Source organism: Schistocerca piceifrons, chromosome X (assembly GCF_021461385.2).
Source record: "Schistocerca piceifrons isolate TAMUIC-IGC-003096 chromosome X, iqSchPice1.1, whole genome shotgun sequence".
Classification (NCBI taxonomy): Eukaryota; Metazoa; Arthropoda; class Insecta; order Orthoptera; family Acrididae; genus Schistocerca; species Schistocerca piceifrons.
The window spans coordinates 253,072,613-253,099,896 of record NC_060149.1 but is presented as its reverse complement, the minus strand read 5'-3'; the positions used below and the strand labels follow the sequence as shown (position 1 = coordinate 253,099,896).

General features: G+C 37.4%; 1 long non-coding RNA gene across 1 annotated transcript in view; it reads left to right on the top strand.

Annotated features, from left to right (window-relative positions):
* The first annotated feature begins 1,447 nt into the window (after positions 1-1,447).
* Positions 1,448-27,284, top strand: part of LOC124723210 — a 46,396-nt gene continuing 20,559 nt past the window's right edge. Inside the window, exons 1-2 of the long non-coding RNA XR_007006539.1 lie at positions 1,448-1,498; positions 12,625-12,766. This is a non-coding gene — a long non-coding RNA (uncharacterized LOC124723210). The remainder of the gene's footprint in view (positions 1,499-12,624; positions 12,767-27,284) is intronic.

Genomic DNA, 27,284 nt, shown 5'->3' with positions numbered 1-27,284 from the left:
GAAAAAATTTCAAAGGGGGAAAAAGTGTTGCGACTCACCGATCTTTCAAAGTGCCGCCACGCAGTTACGCGCGTCCTCTACATGCGGCACTGTCTGCCAGCCATGCAGCAGCAGCAGCAGCCACCTAAGTGGCCAGCCAGCCAGCGGCCGCTAGACTTGGTCTCAGTGCTCATTCGAGTGTGACCGTGTTCACATGTCTTGCTTTGTCAACTTGCTCAGTGACTTATATGTGTTGTGTCGTTTTGAAATATATGTGCTCAACTTGACGTTATTACAAAAGGCTGACAAAGGGATTTTTAGTAGCAAATTTGGGCATCCTGGATGAGGATGATTTGGACATATTGGGTGTGAATTGTGGCCAGCCACAGGCCACTACTGAAACTGCATTATGTAAAAAAATAGAGCATCTAGAGCGGAAGTTAGTACTGGAGTTCAAGGACTTGTTTTAACTTCAGGGTCCATTGCCAGCTGTGCCAGTGATGCAACACCAAATTCCATTGGGAAATGAAGCACTGGTGTATCAGAAATCATATGGTATACCTCAGCATTTACAGTACAACCAATTATGGGGGATTTCATTAACCAACAATTAGCCAATGGAATAATAGAGGAGAACACTAGCTCATGGGGCAGCCACCATTGTGGTGATGCTCAAAACATCGACAGGTGGCTCTAGGAATTACAGGTTCTGCTGTCACTATCATCACCTTAATAGTAAGATGGCAACCAGTGCATACCCAGTACCACATAGACCATCAATAACTTGGGACAGTACCAGCGCCATAGGTTTGAAGGAGTGAGTATCATGAGTGAGAGGTGTTTCTGGAGGACCAACTGAAGACAATATCCTCAGTTCCTTGTGGTCATTGTCATTGCTACGTAAACTGGGGGCACTAATGTGTGTTTCATGCAACTGTTTCAGAGTCATGATCGGCCTCATTTTAATGCGGCTGTTAGGTGCGCTAACATGGGGCTGGGGAGGGTGCTGATGGCAGAGGGCATGGGTCACATTTCAGTGGTGCCAGTTGGGTCTATCAGTAAATCAGGTTTCACTAGGCATGGCCTGCACCCCAATAGGTATGGGAAGGGGAGGCTGGCAAAGCATATAGGTGACAGTGTAGTGGGTGGTGGTGGGGTCACTCATGGAAAAATTACTATAGTAGTTGGTGTTAGAGCTGCACTTTTTTTAGATTGAAGTCAGCTGGTAGGTATACCTGTTTAAAAGAAAACCCTCTAACTAAGGGCTCACCTTCACAGGATGTCATGTTTCCAAGTAGAGAAGGAATTGGCATATTTCATCAAAATATAAGAGGTATTAGAGATAAAGTTAGTGAACTGCTTATAGATGCGTCTGAAATTGTTGGTATGTCGGAGCACCACTTAAATATTCAAATAACTTTCAGGTTTGCTGCCAGGTGACGTCGTGCCTTGAGAATGGGAGGGTGTGCTCCTGTTGAAATATCGGCGGTGGTCGACGACGTCACCCGGCAGCAAACCCGTAAGTTATTTGAACATTCAATTCGCCGGGAAAAGTTAAGGTCTCACACCACTTAAATACTTTGGCAGTTCAGAGGCTCCCTTTACCAGGATACAGATTAGCTGGCTGTTTTTCAAGGAGTTCCTTGTGGGGTGGGCAAGTGACTATGTATGTAAAAAAAACAGTATTCTGTTTGAGTCCATGGACATATCATGGCACTGCACTGAACAGATATTTGAATGTTGTGCAGGGGCAGTTGAATTTAGTGAAACTAAACTTCTAATTGTTGTTGTTTATAGGTCCCGTAACATGACATAAGAGCATTTCTGCTCAAGCTAGAGAGGGTTCTTGATTCACTTTGTAGGAAGTACCAAAAATTAGTTAGATGTGGTGACTTAAATTTATATTTATTTTATAAATGGGTAGTGATGGAACAAGAAAAAGGATGTTGGTAGATCTCCTAAATTTGTATGATCTTATGCAGACTGTTTTTTCCAATTACGGTGCAGAGGAACAGTAGCACAGCCATAGGCAATGTTTTTATTCATTCTTCATTACTAGATGGGCATTCTGTTAGTAAAAGGGTGAATGGCCTTTCAGACCATGATGCCTAAATTTTAACACTAAAAGACTTTTGTACTCAAACAAATGTCACATATAATTAGAAGCTATGAAGGAAAGTTAATCCAACAGCAATAGAGTGTTTTTCTAAACCTCGTTAAGGAACAAGAGTGGCAGGATGTTTACAATTCTGATAACATAGATGATAAATATAATGCTCTCCTTAACACACTTCTTTTGCTCGTTGAGAGTTGCTTTCCATTAGAATGTTCTAAATGGGGTACTAGCAGTAATAGGCAGTGCGGGTGGCTGACTAATGGGATAAGGATATCATTGCTGGTGAATTAAATAAAAAATTGGTTTCTACAGGGAATCATATCAAAATGTTAGAAGAAGTCACAATCAAGCTACAGTAGCCCATTACAAACAGTATTGTAAGATGCTTAAAAATATTATTAGGATGGCAAAGAGTATGTGGTATGCAAATAGAATAGCTAATTCACAGGATAAAATTAAAACCATATGGTCAGTTGTGAAGGAAGTGTCTGGTCAGCAGCACAAGGTCTACAATATAGTCAGTTCGTAGTAAATATATTTCTGTTACCGATAAATCAGATATTATGTACAGTATTTAATGATCATTTTCTGAGCATTGCTGGTGAATTAAATAAAAAATTAGTTTCTACAGGGAATCATATAACTTTCTTGACAAATGCATTTCCGAGATTGATGTCTGATATACTTCCCTGCAATACAGACAAGAAGGAGATTGAGTCAATAATTAAATCACTGAAGACTAAGGACTCTCATGGTTATGATGGACTGCCCAGCAGTTTATTTAAGTATGGTGCTGCACATGTTAGCCCTGTATTTGGCCATATTTGTAATTTTTCCTTTAGGAGTGGTCAGTTTCCTGAAAGATTGAAGCACTTAGTAGTAAAGCTGCCTTATAAAAAGGGAGAAAGGGATAATGTAGATAATTTTAGATCTATTTCTATGCCATCAGTGTTTGCTGAAGTTACTGAAAAGGCTGTGTATGTAAGAATAATTGATCATTTTATTCCACATGATTTGCTATCAAATATACAATTTGGCTTTAGAAGTCTTTTAACAACTGAAAACGCTATAGTCTCTTTTCTCTGTGAGGTGGTGGATGGTTTAAACAAAAGATTTAGAATGCTAGGCACATTTTTTGATTTGACTAAGGCATTTTATTGTGTTGATCACAAAATAGTGCTCCAGAAGTTGGACCATTACGGAATACGGAGAGTTGCTCACAATTGGTTCACCTCTTACTTTAGCAACAGACAGCAAAAGGTCATTATTCACAATGTTGAGAATGGCTGTGATGTGGGGTCTGAGTGGGGTGCCCCAGGGATCAGTGTTGGGGCCACTCCTGTTCCTTATTTATATAAATGATGTGCCCTCTAGTATTAAAAGTAACTCTAAAATATTTCTGTTTGCTGATGACACTAGGTTGGTAGTAAAGGATGTTGTGTGCAACATTGGCTCGGTTTCCAATAGCACAGTTCATGACCTAAGTTCATAGACTAAAGCTTAATCACAGTAAGACTCAGTTTTTACAGTTTCTAACACACAATTCAACAAAACCAGAGATTTTAATTTCACAGAATGGGCATATGATTAGTGAAACTGGACAGTTCAAATTTCTAGGTGTTCAGACAGATAGTAAACTGTCGTGGAAAGCCCATGTTTAGGATCTTGTTCAAAGACTTAATGCTGTCATTTTCTACTATTCGAATGGTATCTGAAGTGAGTGATTGTTCAACATGAAAATTAGTCTACTTTGCTTATTTTCATTCACTTATGTCATATGGAATTATATTTTGGGGTAACTCATTCCACTCTAAAAGGATATTTTTGGCTCAGAAACGGGTGGTTCGTGCAACAAGTTGTGTAAGTTCATGAACCTCCTGTTGACCCCTGTTCACGAATCTGCAGCAGTCATTAAAAGATGGCCAAGTCCAGTGCTGCTAAAACCAGTACAGTACTTTTTAGGGTTACTAAAGGTACAGGAGTTGCTATCTGAGTTGGGACTCATTGTGGTGCTTCTTAAGCAAAATTTGCCACTATATTATCGTGTAGTGTCAACAGAGGTTAGGACGGACTAGGCAGATTCAGTTCCTGGCAGTGAATGGTCGTGTACAGTATAAGTATTACACCATTCACCAAAACCCGTTAAGGTGGGGGACTCTAGGACAATTTGTGCAAGTGAGAATAGGTGAAGTATTGCTAATTTCAGTACAGGAAGTAGACCTGTGGTAATGATGGCAGAAAAATTCCAGCACTGTCAGAAGAAACAGATTATGGTGTGCCCAACATGAGTAATCTGATGGGTTCAGGCACATGGAAGGTTCAGCTGTTCTTAGACAAAGCAGATGGCCAGGGTTGTTGATGGGATGTAATGAAACCTAAACCTTACTTATAACAGGCAGCAGTACCCTGGCTCTATTCCATGTACAGTATTATACCATAGTGCTGATAAAAAAACTCTGTAAGCAGAGTAGACTAGCAGGGACAGAGGAATTGGAACTGAATGATAGTGGGATATTGATTAATGAAGCAATGTGTGACACAATAGGGCTCACATTACACCTACCAGCCAGGGTTATCGGGATTACCAGGTTAAATATAATGTCATAATACAGTCTCAGTTATACTAGCCAGGCAAACAGATGGTGGTACTTCCATCTCAAAATTTAACCTTCCTTAACAACACATTGAAACCAGATCTAATGCAGTCCCTGAACCAGTTCATAGCAATACAAGAAGGGCATATTTCGACAAAAAAGATGCTGCAGCATGTGCAGCATTATCAGGAGGAACAATACTGTACTGCCATGATCTTACATGTCATGATATATAGTACCATAGAGCACTGACACTCTTCTGCACAGACTTCATCTACCTTAGGCAGAAAGCCACACGACCCCCCACTAGTGCAGACCCTGGTAGACTGGGTCACCAATACTGCTTAAGGTATGGAGGATAGAGGCGGAGAATAAAAATGATTGATTGTGTGACATTGTGATGCGTGCAGCAGTGACAAATGTGTTTCCTAGTGCTTAAGAGGTTATGAGGCTACTGAACAGGCCATGAGGACTTCATGAACTGTGTTGAGTTGTTAAGTGGTATATGGAGAGTTGCCAAGATTAGTGGGATGTTTGTATTTCCACTTTGTGATGTACATTCTCTCAAAACCGAATAGACTGTTAGTTAGTATGAGACAGGTGTAACCTTGTAGCTGTAAGTAAAGATCTAATGGGATAAGATTTGTAGGGTAACACCGCAGCCTCAGAATGTTATTGTTCAAGTTGCCTAGCACTTGCAAAGTAAAACTTTTTGTAAATGTTGCATGTTGAGTTTCGTTGCAGACCAGTCCAGGGTAGAGACCTGGGGGCTGGTCTTCCAAAGGAGGAGGGTATTATAGTGCAACCCCTATTTTTTAGTCATTCTGTGGAAGTGGAACAGTGCAGCACTACAGAAGCCATACACAGTTGGTGGGTGCAGGATGTCAGCATGTCAGTTACAGCAACAAGACTGTTTATGGATGCAGGACAGACCAGATCCAGAACCATGAACCTGCCACCACAGTGTTAAGGCGGGGGTATAACAGAATGGTCCAAGCTGTTTCTCTACTGACGGGGCCACAGAAGTATTACCAGGAATATGACTGGAATCTATGCATCAGCACAAAAATGGGCTGCTATCTTTTATAAGTAGCCGTGACATTTTGACAGAGATGTTCACATCTTGGCAGACTGACTACAATGACGGAGCTATACCATGCACCGCCACAGCATGGGTCAGCAAACAGCCTCCACGAGCCTGGTCAGCCAACACTGGCCCACCATTTTCTAGCACCAAGCCCTCCTTCTGGGACTTCGTGCATCTCCAGTGGTGGCCACTTCCAAGCCAACTCCAGCAGCAGCAGCAGCAGCAGCGCAATTCCTGCACAGAGACAGTGGGTCATGAGCGATGTTGATACAGCCGCTCTCCCTTCTGTGCTACTGTGGGCACCACAGCACCTGATGTACAGGCAGAATTTCCAGTCAGCAGGCTGGCATCCTCTGCAAGTATTTTGGTTGTTCTCTGTGTCACTGGCACCACTTGCATGCAATGTGACTTACTTAACTGGGTCGTGTACAGCTAGTTGGCCACAGGAATCAGCATTCCCAGTTGCATGTGTTAGAACCCACAGTGCCTCAGGGCCAAGCATGCCACACGCCCAGGGAGGGCGTGGCCACCACATTGTGGTGTCAGAATGTTTCTGCTTGAGTTTCAGTAAAGTGATCGACTTGTTTTACTAAGCTGCCTCCAGCATGGATCCTCACCATGGCCCACAGCCACCGCCCAGTCCTGCACAGAAGTTTTCTGCACCATGGTCAACTTCATCAGAGAGCTGGTCAGGATCAATGAAAATGGCTGAAAGGATTTGACTGAGTCACCAATAGGTGTGATGACATGATATGTCTGGCAAATGTGTACTTCCACTTGGACAGCACAGTATACTGTGTTTTGATGAAGAGAAGCTCGGTGACTGGGAGAAATTCCAGGCTGAACTGAAGAAAACAGCAGCAAGTCTGCTTAGTGGGAGAACAATTGAAGAACAGAGTCAGTAGATGGAAATATCCAGTTCTGCCCCAGGCCTGGAGCTACTGGCTATTTCCATCTAATAATGCCAATTTCCCCAATCTCCCCTCACCCTCAGCCTAATTTATTCAGTAAACTGAACCAAAATCTCATGAATGAAAAGAAAATCAAAAGAATTATGTATTTTAAATGTTCATAAAAAAATTTAAAAATCTCGCCCACGAAAAAATGTAGATTTGAGAATAAAGAAGAAAAGGTAAACATTTTTTAAAGAAATATTCGTTTTTCCATTATTCCTTTCAGATTATATACACAGGGTGAGTCAGGAGAAAAGGTACATGCTTTGAGGGGTGATAGTACTTCTGATGTTGAATAAAAAGCTTCATATGGACTTCTGCCCTATTCTGAAAGGCTTCCAATATAGAACACATTTAATATTCATTGTTATATATGTTCTGTACTATCAAACATTGTCACTGTTTACAACGTTGTGCCATTTCTCTGGTGTGTTGCGTATCCGGCACTATCGATAGCGACTTGTATTTCTGTTTATGTCTGGTTCGGCCTGCGCAGGCACTGAGGCAGCTGCTGCCCTCTGGAGCGTTTTTCGCGGGGGGCAGCGCGCGCTCGCCTCAGCAGTTGGATTCACACTGAGCTGGTGGTATTTTGCCTTCTGCCCCGGCACGGGGGTGTGGTCTCGTTGTTGGCGGGCCTCGTTGATTTGGGCATTGGGCAGTGTGGCGTGTTGATGATGTGGTGTAGTGGACAACTGATGGATTCCTGCACGAGATCGCTTGAGGTTCTCAGCCTCTGAAAAGGGCGCCACAATATCGCTTGGGTTTCTGCACCCAAGAGTTGTAAGGACTGCAGGGCAGGTTTTCTGTGTGTTTGCTCTGTCCGGTCTGCGTGGCGAGGTTCGTTTCACCTTACTTCAGCTGTTGATTATATTTTCTGCGTGATTCCGTTTTAACCGGAGTCTGGGTGTGTACCCGGTCGTCGCCCCTGTTTTCCCGCCCGGTGGGCAGACGTATGTGTTGGTGGGAATTATTTATCAGTGAGTGTTTTGTGTGGACCCGGTGTGCTCACGTGCCCTGATTCTGAGTTGAAATTACTGTGGTCAGGCTGACTAGTTTGCTGGAGTGTGTGTTATTGGTTTTCTGGCTTGCTTGGAACTATGTGCGCGCGCCTTTTCCTTTTGTGATGCGGCAGCAGTCTGATATTTTTATGTGTGCTTGTTAAGTTGCTAGCAATTACTTTTAGCCTTGTGCTTACTTATTTTATTTAAATTGCTGGGCATTGTCATTTGTCTGTTCTCTTACCTTTATTTATTTGTAGTGTCAATGAAGCCTGAGACGATGTCCAAGGTGCTAGCAATTGATTTTGGCCTCGTGTGTACTTAATCCTATTTACATTCTTGGGCATTGGCATTTGCTTATTCTTTTACTCTTATTTATTTGTTATGCCAGTTAGCCCTAAGATGATGCCAGACCTTGGTATCTGTCAGCCTTATTTTGGGTACTAGTGCTCAGGTGCAATATTGCCGGGCCTATCCTGGACGTGTCATTAATTGAGAGCTTTTTATACTGTATTTAGAGTAGTAGGTTTGGCAAGTGCACTTGTGTATGGTATTTATTGTGTTTACCCCTCTCCCCCCCCCCACCCCCCACCCCTTCTTTCTCCTTCGTGTAAGATTGCTAGGTGGCCTTTGTTATTACCTATGTAAGTTTGCCTGCTGCTGTAGTCATAACATGTTTTGACCGGCAAGCGGTCCATGTAGGGTAAAGTTTGAATGTGTTAGCGCTGTTGTTGTTGGGCCTTGCCGTACATATATTTAGTCATGTACGTGTTGTTGTTTTAAGGATTTTGGGACATTTTTAACTGAGATACCTGTTGAAAACTTTATCACTCTTGTAAAGAAGGTATAGGAAGGAGTAACTTCAACTGGAAATTTAATTGTAAATTATACATTTGTGCTTCACATTTAAAAATTTAACTGTATTAGGTGAAAGTATGTAGTTTAATGCCCAACGATTATTTGTTAATGTATCAAATTGTAAACAGTTTTGAAGTTTCTCTGTTTATCTGTGGTATATAACATGTTTGTCACCTCATATTGTAAGCAGCTTGATGTGTTTGTGTCACTGTAATTTGTAAGCCACAGTGTAATTTATTACAATTAATTGTTTTGGAGAAATAAACCTTGAATTGTATGTCCCCTTTTCATTAACTGAATCCCATCCAAATCGTCCGCTCAAACGTACCACAGTAGTTTAGAGCAAGTAGAGATGAACAGTTTGATATGGGACATTTGCTGTCCATCAGGTCGGGATACTACCTCAAATTGGCCTACAAAAACTACGTAAGACACAGCGCATGCGCGTAGTGCGAGTTTTTAACATTTTCGCGCTCTCTTCACACAAACTGTTAGTTCCAGAGATAAAATGAATAGGACCTTTTTTTATAGCAAATTTAATGTAGTTTAATTTTGTACTGTGACACGTTTTCACTGGAGACTGCGGTTTTCGAGTTATTCAAGAAAAATGTACAAAAGTGGGATTAAATGTGTTCTATCTCGGAAACCATTCGAAATAGGGCATTAGTCCAGATGAAGTTTTTTGTTCAGTATCTCAGTACTTCCATTTGTAAATACTGAAAATTCCAGCCAGTAATTATTTTCAATTATCTGTCTGGCAAAATAATTTTAAACTCGTTATTGAGCTCCATACAAATTTATCCCCTATATCTAGTATTCAAATATTCACATTCACAACCAGTAATGTTGTATAAAATGATTACATCTCACTCACTAACCATTTTAAACAGATTAGACTTGTTAACATTACTGAGCTTCTTCAGTAAGGCTTCCATTTCTATAGAACAGTTTCAATAAGATTAAAGAAAATAAATTCATTCTGAAAAAGAAATTACCTTTCCCAAATCGCTTTTTCCCATTATGAAAAAGTTTAATTTTTTCATTTTAAAAATCTAATAATTTCTTTCCTTATAAATTAAGACTGAAAATTAATGTGTGGGACGAATTTAAATTTGACAAAAATATTTTTAATGAACCAATGGAAAATGTCAGATATAATGTTTGCAAAGGCTATTTTAAACTATAATTAATTATAGAACATATGAGAAGTGACGAACATAATGAAGGTATTGATGTTTTTACAGCAGATTATCCTGAAGAATATTAAGCTTGGGAATTTTATAATTATGAGAAAACAGATAAAGATATTTGGGAAGAGACTGAGAAAATGGCGAGTTATTATGAGGAAAGAAATCTAGATATTTTGAGAGACACTAAAAAATCAAACTTTTTGTTATCTATGACTGCGAGAAATATAGCAGATTATTTTATTATGAGGAGACAGGTATGAATTTTATAAATAATCAAAAATATTAAAAGATTATATTTGTGCTTATATACTATTTTTACCAGTTTCTCACTCAGTAACCAAAAAATAGAAGATAATTGCGAAATCATTGTTTAAACTACATAATTTCTAAAAAATCCCTTCTACTACCATACAGGGAAATTTTTTAATAAGATTAAAAAATACATTCATTCTCAAAAACTGCAAAACCTTGGCGCCGGGAGGAAAGCAGTTGGTTTTTTTTTTAGGTTCTTTCTTTATTTTGTCTTTCCCCAACGGATTTCTTCTGTTGAATGTCACTATTGGTCTGCGAATTCGGCTGTTAAGTCCATCCACATCCTTCTTGTTGGCTGCATCTTGCTGGAGATGGAAGAGCTGCTGACGGCTGGTGTCCTTGTCTTTTCCTTGATGGGCTGCAGCCGTGGATGGATAGCAAATGCAGTATAATTAGCTGATCAGTCCAATTGCTATAGTGTTCAGCATTGCCCCAAAGGGCAAAGAAATAGCGTTCACAAGTTGTATATATAGTTGGTAACAGAGTGACAAAGTTGATTCGAGAAAAAAATAATGCACCTGTTAGTGGTGTCCTTCATCAGCTGCAGCTGCTGAGGCCATCTAGGAAACTGATTTGGTAGTGCAGTGCGACCTTCTGGCGGCGGATGATAGCGATAAATACTTCAGTCAGCCTCGAGGCATGCTAGCGGTAGTAGCTACGTAATATCTCCTGAATAGATAATTTTCGTTAATTTCTCAACCAAATATTAGCCGATTCTAAAAATTCAAGATGTTAACATAATCCACATAAAAATAGCTGCCCTTAGAAATTATAACGAATAAAATCGCATGTTGTTTAATGAGTAAGATATTAAATATTTCTGTTTAAGAATTCTGAGTTAATATTCTATGCTGTACATTGTAAGTTACAGTCTTTTTACCATACACAATTATGTAAGCAAGTGTGTCATTAGAAATGTTATCATTAAAAGTAGCACACGATTATGCAGTAGTTTTCTCTGTAGCTAATATATTCATTCTCCTAGATATATATTTGAATAGTTTTATATTAACAATGCCATTTAACTGTGTCACCCCCTTAAAATCTCAGCAAGCATCATAAAGCTTCAAAATGTTATTTGGTGAATCTAGATTTCACGTTTGTTGAGGAAAAACTTCATATCTATCGTTCTTAATAGAGATATTATGTAATTTAATATGATCGAATAAAGAAGAATCGGTCAGCGGATCACTTTTTTTCAAATTGTTTGAAAAATTACAAAAATAAAATAAGGCATATCAAATTCTGCAGGATTATAATAATAAGTGATACCGAATTCAAAATTTCTTTTTCCACTTAATCCAGCAATCTCAATAGTTCGTGCTTCAAAGAAAGAAAAGGGAATTTTTGTATTTTTTTGTGTTTCTTGCTCCAGCTCAAACGAATACTTTGGCTCATATCTAACTACCAGAACACTAATTTTCATTGATTCCACAACAATATTACCTTCCTTAGGAAGTATATCTTTATTTCAACTCCAACTTGATTATGGTGAGACCATTAAAGAATGACATCGTTTGCACTAGAACTCTAGGTAAAAAGAATGTTAAATCTCCTTCTCACATAACCTCTTTGTAGTCTTTAAGGAACCCACTAAGTAAATGTAGTGGAAAGAGTACTCCATTTCTCTTGCTTTTTATCTCCCCATTATTAAAGAGATGACATTCCATGGTTAACTCACTGGCTAGAGACGAAGTCAATTGCAGACAGATGAAGAAAAGAAATGGTACTCAATTCTAGACAAAATACTGTTCCCTTTCGTTATGGTGATACCATCGAACAGCTTTGCCACACAGTTGTCAATCAATTTATATACAACTATGCATGATTAGGATCAACCCAACCAACACCAATACGAATATTAATTTCTGTATCCTTATTAGGAATATTTAAAATATTTTTAGTCTTCTCATCCACAGGGAATGAGTAGAACTGGTAGCTGTCAATCTTATTCATTTAATAAGGATAAAATTTGTTAAGACATTTATAAAACAAGTTTTACACAAGCACCATTAAAGTCAGTTACAGTTATTTCTAATCCTGTATAGTATCAAAAGTTGGAGTATATACAGGACGATGTGGCTAATGAAATAATGGTGCACCAAATTCTACATTAGATTTGAATGAAGCAGTAATATTAGCTTCTCTATGAAAGTGACCACCATGCTTTACATACATTCCATCAGCAAAATTAAAATTAATGTTGATTGACTTGATAGAATAATTTTAGACACATAATTAGCAATAGTTTTTTCATTAACTTCAATAATTTTCTTATTAAATCCACCTCCAATGCTACCCTTTATGTCCATATATAATTTAATGTCACTTTCAATAAAAACTTTATTTAAAACTTCATCTGATTTGGTGTGAATATTAGGCTTTTTTGTGTGAATAAATTTTTTTAAAAAAATCTTAAGCTATGTTGTCCAGCAGGAATTTCTATCATTTCTTAATCACAATATAATTTATTATTTTTTGATGTGTTATTTGGCATTAGAAATACTGTCTAAAAACCGACTACCTATCTGTTGTAGGTACTGTCAGCCTTTTTTGAGAACTGATGACTTACCACTCAGTTGAAATGGATGACTCATTTACACTAATAAAAATTATATACTTAAATGAATAAAACTGTTTGGGATCCAAGAATAAGAACTGCAGAGAAGAAACCAAAGGGTAAGCACGGCAAAACCTTGCCTAGCACTATCCAATGTGCAATAATAGGTCAGAGTCGATTTGGAAAAAAAAAAACATTAGTGATTGACAGTTATATTCTAGCTCCAGAATGGCTAAACTAGAATAAAATAAATCATTTATATGTTTATTCTAAGAGCTTGGATCAACCAAAATACTTGAATTTATAAAAAATGCGTAAAAAAAAGTCGAAGAGAAAAATAATGAAAAAGTTACTACATTTACCGAAAATAAAGATGAAGTTATACCATTGGATGACTGTCATAATTAAGTTGTCATATTCAATTATTTTACTCTCGAAAATGAGGATATAGTTTGAGAATATTTTACTAGAGGAAGGTACAAAGAAGATACCAAAACAATTAGTAAGAGATAATATAATTTTTCAAAATATTTTTGGACAAGACGACATAATTTTTATTATTTTTTTTTATTTATTGAGTCCTTTGATCATATGTAGTATACTGTACAGGATGATATTGGACATATTACTAAGTTCAAAATGATACATACTTAAATAACCATTTTCCAACATGCTACCAATTTCAATAGTTGTAGTTCTTACAATGATACAATGTTACAAATTACAGTAGCTTTAGTTCTTAACAGTTATTCTGGTCCAAGTATTCCTTTACTGAGTAGAAACAGTGGTACCGTAGATATTCTCTGACAGATCTTTCAAAAGCACTAATATTTTGTAAGCATTTTATAGTATTTCATAGTCTATTATAGAGTTTAATACCCAGATAGCATGTACCTATCTGATACAAACTGGTACTGGCTGGGGGTACATGCAAGTTATATTTTATTCGAGTATTATAATCATGTATATCTTTGTTTTTTAAAGGATTATCATCATTTCCCATCATATACTTTTTTTACATACATTAATGTGTCAACAATAAACATACACGGTAGAGGTAGTATATTCAGTGCTTTAAATATTGGTTTGCAGGACTGTCGAGCACCACTCCCTGTCATAATCCTAATGGCTCTTTTTTGTATTCTGAAAGTCCCTTGAGCTGCTGGGGAATTTCCCCAGAATATGAGTCCATACTTGAGATGGGCACTGAAGTACGCATAATAGGCACACAATAGTGCCTGTTCATTTATGCATTGTTTGAGAACCCTAAGAAGATAACAGCCCATGCTCAGCTTGGCAATAATTTGTTCTGTGTGTTTGTCCCATTTTAAGTCTCTTTGTATCCAGATGCCAAGAAATTTTGTAGCCTCATCATTTGCAATAGAGTGTTGATTGATTTTTATTTCTGGATCTATCAATGTGATGTTTTGGTGGTTATGGAAATTTAAGGCTACTGTTTTGTTGTAGTTTATTATCAACTGATTTTCTGCTGTCCAATTACTTAGATGTTTTGTAACTGTGTTTACTTCTTCTTGTATATCTTCATTTTTTGCTGCTTTTGCCAGTATTGTTGTGTCATCAGCAAACAGTATTACTTTGTGGGAATCAATATGTATATCCAAATATAACAAGAAAAGTAGGGGTCCCATTACCGACCCTTGTGGTACCCCGTAAGTGATAGGGCTTTCTGATGATACATATTGTGTGATTATTCGTGCTTTATCATCTATATGTCTGATGGATACTTTTTGTATACGGTCACTGAGAAATGAACGAATCCAATCATTTGCCAACCCCCTAATTCCATAGTGCTCTAGCTTCTTCAATAGGGTTTGTGGTTTACCATATCAAAGACTTTGGTTAGGTCTAAAAATATACCTGTTGTTTGTTGTTTTTCATCTATTGTTTTTAATACAGTAGATATGCATTCATAGATTGCTGTCTACGTTGATTTCTTGCTTCTAAAGCCATGTTGAGTATTAGATAGCACACTATTTTTGTTTATAAACTTTAACAACTTACTACACATTTACTTTTGAGAAACAGGATGTTAATGTAATGGGACGATAGTTTATTACTTCATCTTTGTCACCAGCTTTGAAAATAGGGATGACTTTTGATGTTTTTAGTTGATCTGGAAAGATGCCTGACTCTAGGGAACAGTTGCATAAGTGAGTAAGGGGGGCAATTATATTTTGGATACAGAGTTTTAGGATTCTGTTCGGTATACCATCAATTCCTGCTGAGTATGTTGTCTTTAGTTCTCTGACAGCCTTCAATGTCTCCTCCCTGCTTACTTGGTCCACAAACATTGAAAATTTATTACTGTTGCACTTGTTTACCACTTGATGCTGAATTGAACTAAAATCAGTTTTTATTAAATTTTCAGCTATCCCAGTAAAGTATTTGTTGAATATGTTTGCTGTTTCTGTAGGCTGTAAAATCTTTTTATTGTTGTGTATCAAGACAATGTTCTCCTCAGTTCTCTTATTTTTGCCAGTTTCTTTTTTAATGATGTCCCACATAGCTTTCACTTTATTCGTAGAATTATTTATGTAGTAATCATTGTACATTCTTTTTGCCTGTTTAATGACCTTTTGTAAGATTTTAGTGTATGTTTTGTCGTGAGTATGCATTTCCTCAGTGGCATTATTTTCTTTGCAGATTCTGTGGAGCTCCCTTTTTTTCTGGCAAGAAGTTCTGATTCCCTTAGTAATCCAACCCTTTCCTCTTGTCTTCTCTCTTATATTTACCATTTTTTGAGGGAAGGCTGTATCAAAATGCTTTACCATTTTTTCTAGAAAAATATTTAATTTCGAATTCAGATTTTGCTTTTCATAGACATCAGACCAGTCTTCAGTATGCAATAGTGAGTTAAAGTGGTCAATGCTTTTCTGCCTGTAGATCCTTCTCTTGACCTTTAGTAAGTTATTCTTAACCGTTCTTCCTTCCTTTGTGGTAGTAAGTATTTGAGCTTTGTGGTCACTGTATCCTGTGTTTGAATCATATTTATCATGAATTTGTTGCTGGCGATTTAAAATTTAAGTATTTTAAAGAAATGTGTGGCAAATGCTGGAATGAAGGTAAATTTGATTTTATTAAAACAGATATGCCAAGAAAAATTAATAACAGCAAGTACAGAGATAAGATCAAATATTTTTTAAAAACATAAACATAAAAATATAGGTTAAACATAACTGATATACATAAAAATTAATTATAAAAGTTAAACATAAAATGTAAAATCTTAAAAGTAAACATTAAACATAAAACCTTCAACATAAAAGGTTAAACATTGAACATAATCGTTAAATATAAATATTAAATGTAAAACATTAAAAGTTAAGCCCATAATGTTAAACATTAAAAATAAATCATTAATGTTTTTAATCCTAATTAAATGCTTCCAAGATACTGTCGTTCAGAAGGGCTGAGTACACATTCTGCATACAACCCAATGGTTGTTAAAAACGCTAAAAGAAATAGAAAGGCAAAGGAGCAAGTAAAAGACGAATTTAAACATTGGAAGAATCAACCTAGAACAAAATACAAAAAATATAAAAGAGAAGATCAGTATGTTATTGATACAATGGAAAAAGTAAACAAGGAATCGAAGGTTTAGGCAGTGATGTTCTGAAAGCTATAGAAGAAGACAGAGAAGATGAAAAGCAGATAGTTCCCTGTAAATATTTTGAAGAATTTAATGACACAGCAACAGTTGAGGAATATGGTAGTGATAAAAGAGATTATACATTAAGCAAATGAGAAATACAAAATTTCTTGAACTAAAATTAAGAGCTTAAAAAATAGAGAGAAGTAACCCACTAAAAAAAATAAACATAAGTGAAAGAATACTAGAATGCATCAACCAATAGTGATGATCAAATTTTTGGATTCAAACCTGTAGGTACATTTAAATATATTGGTAAATTACCTCTGATTGCTCTGATTGTTGCCAGCATCATGTTTAAAGTAAAAGGCATATGACCGGGTTCCTAGGAGGAAGTTATTGTCTGTTCTACAAGATTATGGAATAGGAGGCAAACTTTTGCAAGCAATTAAAGGTCTTTACATGGATAGTCAGGCAGCAGTTAGAGTTGACGGTAAATTGAGTTCATGGTTCAGAGTAGTTTTAGGGGTAAGACAAGGCTGCAACCTGTCTCCACTGTTGTTCATATTATTTATGGATCATATGTGAAAACAATAGACTGGCTGGGTGAGATTAAGATATGTGAACACTAAATAAGCAGTCTTGCATATGCGGATGACTTAGTTGTGATGGCAGATTCGATTGAAAGTTTGCAAAGTAATATTTCAGAGCTAGATCAGAAATGTAAGGACTATGGTATGAAGATTAGCATCTCCAAAACGAAAGTAATGTCAGTGGGAAAGAAATATAAACGGATTGAGTGCCAAATAGGAGGAACAAATTTAGAACAGGTGGACAGTTTCATGTACTTAGGATGCATATTCTCACAGGATGGCAACATAGTGAAGGAACTGGAAGCGAGGTGTAGCAAAGCTAATGCAGTGAGCGCTCAGCTACGATCTACTCTCTTCTGCTAGAAGGAAGTCAGTACCAAGACTAAGTTATCTGTGCACCGTTCAATCTTTCGACCAACTTTCTTGTATGGGAGCGAAAGCTGGGTGGATTCAGGTTACCTTATCAACAAGGTTGAGGTTACGGATATGAAAGTAGCTAGGACGATTGCAGGTACTAGTAGATGGGAACAATGGCAGGAGGGTGTCCACAATGAGGAAATCAAAGAAAAACTGGGAATGAACTCTATAGATGTAGCAGTCAGGGCGAACAGGCTTAGATGGTGGGGTCATGTTACACGCATGGGAGAAGCAAGGTTACCCAAGAGACTCATGGATTCAGCAGTAGAGGGTAAGAGGAGTCGGGGCAGACCGAGGAGAAGGTACTTGGATTCGGTTAAGAATGATTTTGAAGTAATAGGTTTAACATCAGAAGAAGCACCAATGTTAGCACTGAATAGGGGATCATGGAGGAACTGTATAAGGGGGGCTATGCTTCAGACTGAACGCTGAAAGGCATAATCAGTCTTAAATGATGTGATGATGATGATGGTAAATTACCTGTGACATTTGATGGAGGTAAGTTGGCGATAGGCAACGGCCTTACTGCAGTGAATATACCAGTTCCTGTCAGTTCACCGAAGTTAAGCACTGTCGGATGAGGCTGGCACTTGGATGCGTGACCATGTGGGCCGCCATGCACTGTTGCCATTTTTTGGGGTGTACTCAGACTCGTGGTACCAATTGAGGAGCTACTCGACCGAATAGTAGTGGCTCTAGTCAAAGAAAACCATCACAACGACTGGGAGAGCTGTGTGCTGACCACACGCCCCTCCTATCTGTATCCTCGGCTGAGGATGACACAGCAGTTGGATGGTCCTGATGGGCCACTTGTGGCCTGAAGATGGAGTACTTGTGCAAGTAAACGATGGGTAAAAAAGAATATGAAGGAATAGATGGCTTAATGAATCTTTTAACAAAACGACAGATAACTAGGGATAATTTAAGCACAAAATTTGATCATATTGATTTATTAAATTATGCTAGAAGTTTGTACAACTCAAAAGCTGTATATAATGAAAATAATCCAAATAAAATAAAATCAAGTAAAGGAAATAAATATGTTTATATATATATATATATATATATATATATATATATATATATATATATATATATATATATATATATAAAAAAAATAGAGGGAAACATTCCATGTGGGAATATATATATGAAAATAATCCAAATAAAATAAAATCAAGTAAAGGAAATAAATATGTTTATATATATATATATATATATATATATATATATATATATATATATATATATATATATATAAAAAAATAGAGGGAAACATTCCATGTGGGAATATATATATGAAAATAATCCAAATAAAATAAAATCAAGTAAAGGAAATAAATATGTTTATATATATATAATAGAGGGAAACATTCCATGTGGGAATATATATATATATATATATATATATATATATATATATATATATATATATATATATGATAAGAGAAATTTTTCAAAAACGTTTTCTTAGTATTTCACAAAAATCTTGATTATTCATTAGACAATATAACTGAAAAAACTGATAATATAACTGATAATATAACTGAAAAAACTGAAGAATTTTAATTAAAAATATATAGAGAACCCAATCGAATAACATCTGAATGGTGTCAAAGATTTAACTGATAAATTAGTAGAAATTCACTGGAAATAAAAGCTACCAGAATGCAAAAGTTGGAATAACACACATGTTAACAAATAAATTTAGTGATTTTATTATCAAAAATCCAAAAGCAATACCATATCTTATTAGATTTTTGAATAACTTGCCACACACATTTTGGAAAAATGAAAAACATGGAAAAGGATTAGTTAACACTTTAATTAATAAAATACCATTCGAAATGTATATTCCTGGCTGTAGATTTTGTGGTCCAGGGACCAAACTAGATGAAAGATTAGCTAGAAGAGATCAAGGAGTAAGTCCACTAGATGAAGCTTGAGAACATCATGATGTGACATATAGATATAATAAAGATTTAGAAAAAAACACGAAACAGATAAAGAATTTCAACTAGCTGCAAAAGAAAGAATGCATGATTCCCTTGCATCAATTGGAGAAAAATTAGGTGCTACAGCAGTTAGATGAATAGTGTATGGAAAGAGGAAATTAGGTATGGGTTTAGATGTTGATGATAATGGTTGGGACTGTAAAAATATTAATCTTTATAAAAAGTTTATCTATATAAATGAATAACTTCAGCACTGATTATACTTTCCTAGTTAGTGGCAAGACTAAACGAAAAGCAATTAAAATTAAACTAAATAATGACCACGTTCATAGTATTGACAATTTTTTAACTGAAGTACAAAAAAGAAAGAGAGATAAGAAGGCAGGCGCAAATTTGCTTATAACATTAGGTATACCTGTTGTAAAAAAAATTATTGAAAATATAACAAAAAAGAAAGAAGGTTCAGGACTAACAAAAAATGGAGGAGGATTTCTGCCATTAACTTTGGTGGCATTACTATATTTAGCTACTCTTGGTTCATTAGCAGACATAGCAGCTGGTATTGTAAAAGCAGTAATGTACAAGAAAAAAGACAATAAAGAATTACAAGAACAAAAAAAGACATAATTTAGCAATAGAGGACAAAGCTTCAGCTGGTGCAGGATTGAAGAAAAAAAATTTCCCGTAAATGATTAAAACTGTAATAATCATTTATAAAATATTGCTAAGAAAATGTAGGCACTCATTGGATATGTTATTATAAGAATAATGATAAAATAAATTGTGTTTGATTCATTTGGAGGAAATATTTCCAAGGAACTGCTTAAGAATCTCAGCTCAAGTGAGCTGTATTATAATGGAAAATGAATTCAAAATTTTAATAAAGTAAAATGTGGACATTTGTATATATTTTTGCTTAAGATATTGACAGGTAATTATACATATAATGATATTTTGAATATAATAAATGGATATTTTTGGAAATAAAGCATGACCTGAAGGCTTCCAAATAAATTTGCAAGAACTGAAATAAATAAAAGCGACCTCAGAATCATTCGACCGAAAAATACAAAATATGATTTAACAATTTTAGAAAGCATTAAGTAGAAATTTTCAATCAACCAAGGACTGGTGGTGGTGGTGGTTAGTGTTTAACATCCCGTCGACAACGAGGTCATTAGAAACGGAGCGCAAGCTCGGGTTAGGGAAGGATTGGGAAGGAAATCAGCCGTGCCCTTTCAAAGGAACCATCCCGGCATTTGCCTGAAACGATTTAGGAAAATCACGGAAAACCTAAATCAGGATGGCCGGAGACGGGATTGAATCGTCATCCTCCCGAATGCGAGTCCAGTAACCAAGGACTATATTAGTTTTTACGGAAGATTAGTTTTTAAGTAAGACTAGTCAATATAAAAGATCCAGTAAGTGGTTATAATGCTGTTACTGGAAAATATTTAAAAAATCAACTAGAAGATCTTATCACAAAGGCTAAGTACATGACTATTCTCACACAATTCAATAATTATGTTACCAAATAAAAATTAGCATAAGATATTAGAGGACTAAATAATTACTTTACAAAAATTAAATTGAACAGGATTATTAGATTTAATTTCACATATTAAAACAAAATCCGAGAAAATTTGTGACATACAAACAGTAGAATTTTCATTTATTAATATAGATGAACAAAAATTATCATTTTGAGTTTGATTTTAATCAAGTTTTTGTTGTTGGTCAAAACGTAAATAAAAATTTATGTTTGATCGATTTTGTATTAAATTAAAAAGAGAAGCTGTGCAAACCATCCAACACTGCATCACTCAGGTGGAATCATCACAGACGACACTGTCTACCCTCTAAAACACCACTTCCTGATACTAAATTTGTAGAACCCTGCCAGATGCAGCTTCATATTTGAGTGTAAGATAGACCAGCGGAAGTGCAGTGGTGGAGTCCTGTGGAGCGGCAAGGCACTAATGACACATCATTCAATTAATTTGTTATAGTAGTTTTACACTCCAGCTATCTTCTTTCTGGTACTGCCTAGCAGTAGCTATGCTGAGCCTGTATTGCACAAAGCCGCAGAGATCATGTGAGCACTCGGAGAGGAATTTGCATGTGTATGTCTGTGTTGTCTGCGGTCCGTGCTGGGATCCCATCATAGGAAGATCCAGTGTCCAGGGCATCACTACAACTTGACATGACTGTGGACGTCTGTCAGAGAATCAGCACTCTCGTTGAGTGAAGCTGTGCTTAGCTTTGGCAACAGAAATCTGCTCCTGTGGTCAGTTGTCAGGATGATTTGTAGGTGGAAGACCGAGCAGCGACATGAAGGACAGTGTGAGAGATGGTCCCAGCATACAGCAAGTAAGGTGATACTTTTACTGTCCAAGAGTTGCAGCACTGGCTCCCTGTTCCCAAGTTCAACAGTTCACAATGGGAAGGTCGGTTCTTCATCTACAGAAGATTGGCCTGGCCCTCATTTTTAGACAGTTGGTATTGTGATCAGCAGGAGTGCAGCTCACACATTCGAAGTTCCCTTCACAGCCAGATGGCTGCAGACTCACTGAAGTGGACTCCAAGTTGGTGGCGGCTTCATGGTATTCACCAGGGCATCCTGCAGATAGTAGGGCTGACCTTCCATCAGTATCTGTGATGCAGATGGAATGGCTTGACTCTTAGAGTGAGAGGAAGAAAGGTGACAGTTTTATAGCAATCGACGATGTGATTCCCCCATATTGATGACCGAATCTGCCCCGTTTCCCGATCTTGTCAGCGCTCTTGGAAATTGACTTCAACGCTTCAGAATGTTCCTTTATGCAAAGTTTACAGCATGGAAGGCGTTCTCTTGTCATCCCTAGGTGGAGTTAATACATTATAGAAGAGTGTTGTGTATGCTCTGCATTGTTGCCTAAGTGCTGAATCAGGGGTTCCTGGTGTCTTCGAAGCTAATTTAATAAGTCTTAATCCTTAAATTATCACACTAATTCCTAATCAGTTCTTTACTCTTATTTCGTACTGCTTAGACCTATAATTCGACTTTAATTACTCCGTACCATTTCCTGCTATATTGCTAAACCAGGCAACAGGTAACATATGTGCAGGCACTTCTGGGTGTTGTACTGTTCTTCGCTTGTAATAAACGTAAGTTAGACAAGTGAGGACCAGAACCGCTACAGTACGAGCAGCTGAAATACTTATGTATCACAATGTGTTACGCTTTTTCTCACGGTACTGTTGGATATGTTTCAACATCTGTTCTGCGAAAATGCGACTCTTCTGTGACGCTATCAGTTGGCCTAATGAGTGAAGGGCATACGTGTTCATGGTACCATTTAGAAATGTTATGTTTTGGACTGACAGTATCTACTACTGTTTCTCTGCCCAAAACAACCATGGATGTGAAACTCGATCATCGTGGTACCCATAACTGTGGTTGGTAGGCGAAATGTTTTGTCCCAGCTATGTCGCAAACCATACCATTTATTAGGATTCCTCTTTCTTTTAGCTCTATCTTAGTCATATCCTGTCGATTTCCTTTTTTGCAATAATTCAGAATTATAATCTCTGGGGTGTATACCAAATATATCCAATTTGTACTCATTCTTTGAAAATGCTGATAGGGGATTAATATTTTGCTCCAGCACTCTATTGCTTCAGATTTTCCTGAGAACAATTGTACCTCACATGCCTGTGTCTGGACCACTCAGGTTGGATAGATTGTGATACTCTCCTGTTGGCAACCCTGTAACTCTTCCTTTGACATCAGCATGTAGGTTTCCTTGTTCTCTGGAATTATTAGTACTTGGCTAATGCATACTTTTACCCATTTCCCTGTTGTGCCCCCTTTTACCGTGTAAGGGTGTAAGATAAAACATTGATTCCGGCCTACTACCGGAACATGTATTGACACATGTAGTCTGGCTCCATCTCTCCTCACTTTTACTATTGGCACGTGGTAAAACAATGCTACATTTCCTTCAGTTGGTTCCACTGTATGCCAAAATGCAGATACAAAATCCTTCTGTTCTTCTTGTAGTCGTACTAAGAACTGTTGCAGTGGCAGTAGTGTAGCACTTAGATGCCCACGTGCGGCATTGAAGATGGATTCCTGTAACGTTGTTTCCAATCTTGTGTCATTGATATTGTCTGTCAAAATCTTTAATAGTCTAGCTACAGCTATCTACCCACCTATTGCATGCAGTTGATTCTGTAGCCTTCTTAGATCATCATTTATAGTCCGCTTGGTGTTTTGAGTATCCTGTTTCACTTCCGTTGCCAGTTCCCTTATCAATCTTGTTTTATTCAGTAAAGCCTGCCCTATGTTTACTAATTGGGTGGTATGCCATTCTTCCTTAGCCTTCACAGCGTCCACTACTGTTTTTATGTGGTTTAGTGTGCTGTTCGAATTCTACATATCTTCGTCATCTGCTGTCCCAAGCACTGTCTTCTGAAGTTTTTACCGTGCGTTTATCCATCCTCTCTTTCTCCAAATCTGTGTTCTGAGTACCAGGTCGATTACCTGTTTCAACTGCTCCGTCAGTTATGTTATTCCTCCTGGCCTTCAGACAGAATTTCTTCTTTCTCTGCTTTTTCTGCAATTCCCTAAAGGTGCTTTCTAACCCACACACCTCATTTCTCATCTTCCACACATTCAAAGTTAATCCCAGAGTTCACCCATGACTTGTTAACAGGACGTCAGATTGTCTTGAGAACACGACTCCAGATTCAAGAGGCTGGTTCCGTAATTCATCCCCTACTACCCTCTGGACAAGATGCAGGAACAGCAAGATTACCATATTCTTCCTCGTTGCCTTTGCTGGCACGCCATCTAAGAGAAAGGGATTTCCCGTCATTTCCCCTCCCTCCTTCCGAGCACACCTGTCCACAATAAAATACTACCGAATACTTCAACAATGATCTCATTAACCTGCACAGTATAACAAAAAGACACCCTGAAAAAAAACCAGTACCAACCTCAATGGTTCAGAAATACTAAGTCAAAATACGCACACCAAACCAAAGGCAACTAAACACGTGGTCTTAATCCATATGGTATGTTACGTGAATCCTGAACATTTTAACTATTGATTTCTTTGTCCTATTAGAGTTTTTATTCTGTACCGCCTGTGGCGTTGGAATCTGTGACAAAGCATCTACTGTTCCACTGAAGGGTTTGACTCAGCTTATAAGAATAACTGGAAATCGTTGGAAGCTACACTTCACATTTATTGGCGATGTTATCTCCATCACTTGATATGAACCCTGGTACCTAGTTAAAAACTTTTTGTTCATCTTTTTGATGTATAAGGCTTTATTACAAAAACCCATTGATCCATTCTATACTGCGGCAATTTTCCCACACGTCGTTGTATCCTTTCCTGATGTTTGAGTGCCTTCACCTTCTGCCAAACTTTCCTTAATTGCTTCGTGAATTTATTTAGCACCTAATTTAGGTTTCAGATCCTTGAAAAAAGATGGCATCTTTCTACCATATACCACCTTTTACAGTGAAAGACCTGTACTAGTGTGTACTTTAGAATTATATGCTGAGATGACATATTGAAGGTATAAATCCCAATTATCATCCTGATTATTCACATGATGACTTAATATTTTAGAAATTGTGCGATGAACCCTTTTCGTATGGCCATTTGCTTGTGGATGGAAAGGAGCAGTGCAGAGTTTTCAGATATAAAATAGACGACACAACAGCTTTAAGAGATCTGACATAAAATTTGTACCCTGATCTGTAATTATCGTATCAGAAATTTCAAATGTTAGTATCCAATTATCAACCATCGCACTTGTGACTGCGCTCGCTCTGTGGTCTGGAATCGTTATCATTGCTAGAAATCAGGAAAAGTGATGTATTATTGGTAGACTATACATATTTCCAGATGCTGTCCTAGTAGATAGTCCACGAATGTCGAAACCAAGCTTTTCAAAATGTTTTGTCGCTTCTGACAACCTTCATAGTGGTATACACCGGTGACTAAGATCTGCTCTTTGCGCACACGGCACCCAGCCTATTACATACTGTTTAACACCTTGCTCTCAGATTCTCAATCAAAACTTGTTGGCCAAGTGTCTGTCTGTCGTTCTATGTCCCCCCATAACCTGCCAACAGGTGATCATATGCCAGTTAAAATACTTCATTTATGAGTAATGCGGGAATCACCGCATACAATCCGCACTTCATACTTCTTGACAGTAAGCCGTTATGTGTCACAAACTGTGGCTGCGACCTAAAAGCCCAGCAGCCTATGTTAGCTGTTTGTGCCTTATTTTCACTCTGACAAGTTTTTGCCTAGTGCTTGCACAGGCCCAATTTTCCAGCTTAGTGTGCCTGCATTAGTGTGCATCTTCCAAAGTTTATACACCACTTCATAATTAAACTCGCTTAGTTTCAATGCCCATTGTATTAATCTACTGGCAGGGCTTTTCGAACCCAATAGCCACTTAAGGCAGTGGTTCTTAACCAGGGGGTAATTACTTCCTGAGGGGTAAAATGAAATTTTCTAAGGGGTAAAAACAAAATAATTCGTTTGTGTTAGAGTTACAAAACAAAATTTTTTAGATCATTATTATTATCACTCTTTCGTAAGACTATAATAGTGATTACTAAGTTACCAGTCCTTATCTTTCTTCAAACATGAGCATTAACCCACGACACAATTTGGTTGAGGTTAAAACTTATGAAACGAATGTATGAACATCTTTTACTCACATAGTTCACTTTTTTACACACAAACTTTTTACTTTGTGCCATGCAGCTATGACAGTAAAATTGTGGCATGTACGTCACATATGCTTTAATATCTTATCAAAATGCCTTCTATGGCTTCTCTGAGTTGCAGGTAGTTACCACATTGGACCACAAATTACTTCATTATTCATTTGACAGCAGATAATCCATGTAATTGACAGCATAACACAACTGTAACTACTTAATGGTTACTAAATTGCTGCATTGCCTTCACAGTGTTATTATTATTAGTAGTAGTTGTCAGACATAAATGTTTGGCAGCCTAAGGTCTTCCAGTTTCTGCCAGTTCAAAAGTAAGGAGTCTAGCAATGGCTCTGAGAACTATGGGACTTAACATCTGAGGTCATCAGTCCCCTAGAACTTAGAACTACTTAAACCTAACTAACCTAAGGACATCACACACATCCATGCCCGAGGCAGGATTCGAACCTGCGACCGTAGTGTTAGCGTGGTTCCAGACTGGAGCAGTCTAGCAGTGAAGTAATTTACAGGCAGTGAGTGTAGCACACGTATGTTAATTCAGTTGCTTTTAAATGGAGGTGTAGAGTGTGGGTGAAGCAAGAGGAGTGGTGCAGAGGTAGCATATTTTGAAACCAGTGTCTACCCTCAATATGAATAGCTGCCTTTCTTTTCTGAAGAGGAGTTATAGGTAGCACTCGCAGTGCACTGCTAAGTGCTTCATCATTCTATAAAAAACGTTAGAAATAAGCTTGAACCAAGATGGAATAAGAGAATTATTGAGGTTATGTAATAAAATATATGACAGTGGTGAATGGCCTGAGGAGTTTCTGACAACAGTAATAATTCTATTACCGAAAAAAACAAGGAACCAAGAAATGCACTGAGCACAGGACAATCAGCCTCATTTCCCATGCAGCCAAAGTGATGTTAAGAATAATTAGTAAGAGACTTGAAAAAGTAATGGAGGAGAATCTTGGTGAGGAGCAGTTTGGCTTCAGATGGAATATGGGCACCAGAGATGCAATAGGGCTCCTACGAATCTTGGGAGAAAGTTTTATTGAAAAAGGAAGAGACCTCTATATGTGCTTCATCGATCTAGAAAAGGCATTTCACAATGTGGCTTGGGACAAGGTGTCGACTATAATGAGGGAAAAGAGAGTGGACTGGAAAACCAGAAGACTTGTAAACTCATTATATCTGAATCAAAAAGCCTCAGTTAAAGTGAGAGGAGAAAGTACAAACTGGATCGGACTAGGAAAAGGATGCTGTCTAACAACTACCCTTTTCAACCTCTGCTTGGAAAATATGATTGACCAACGCTCATAAGAT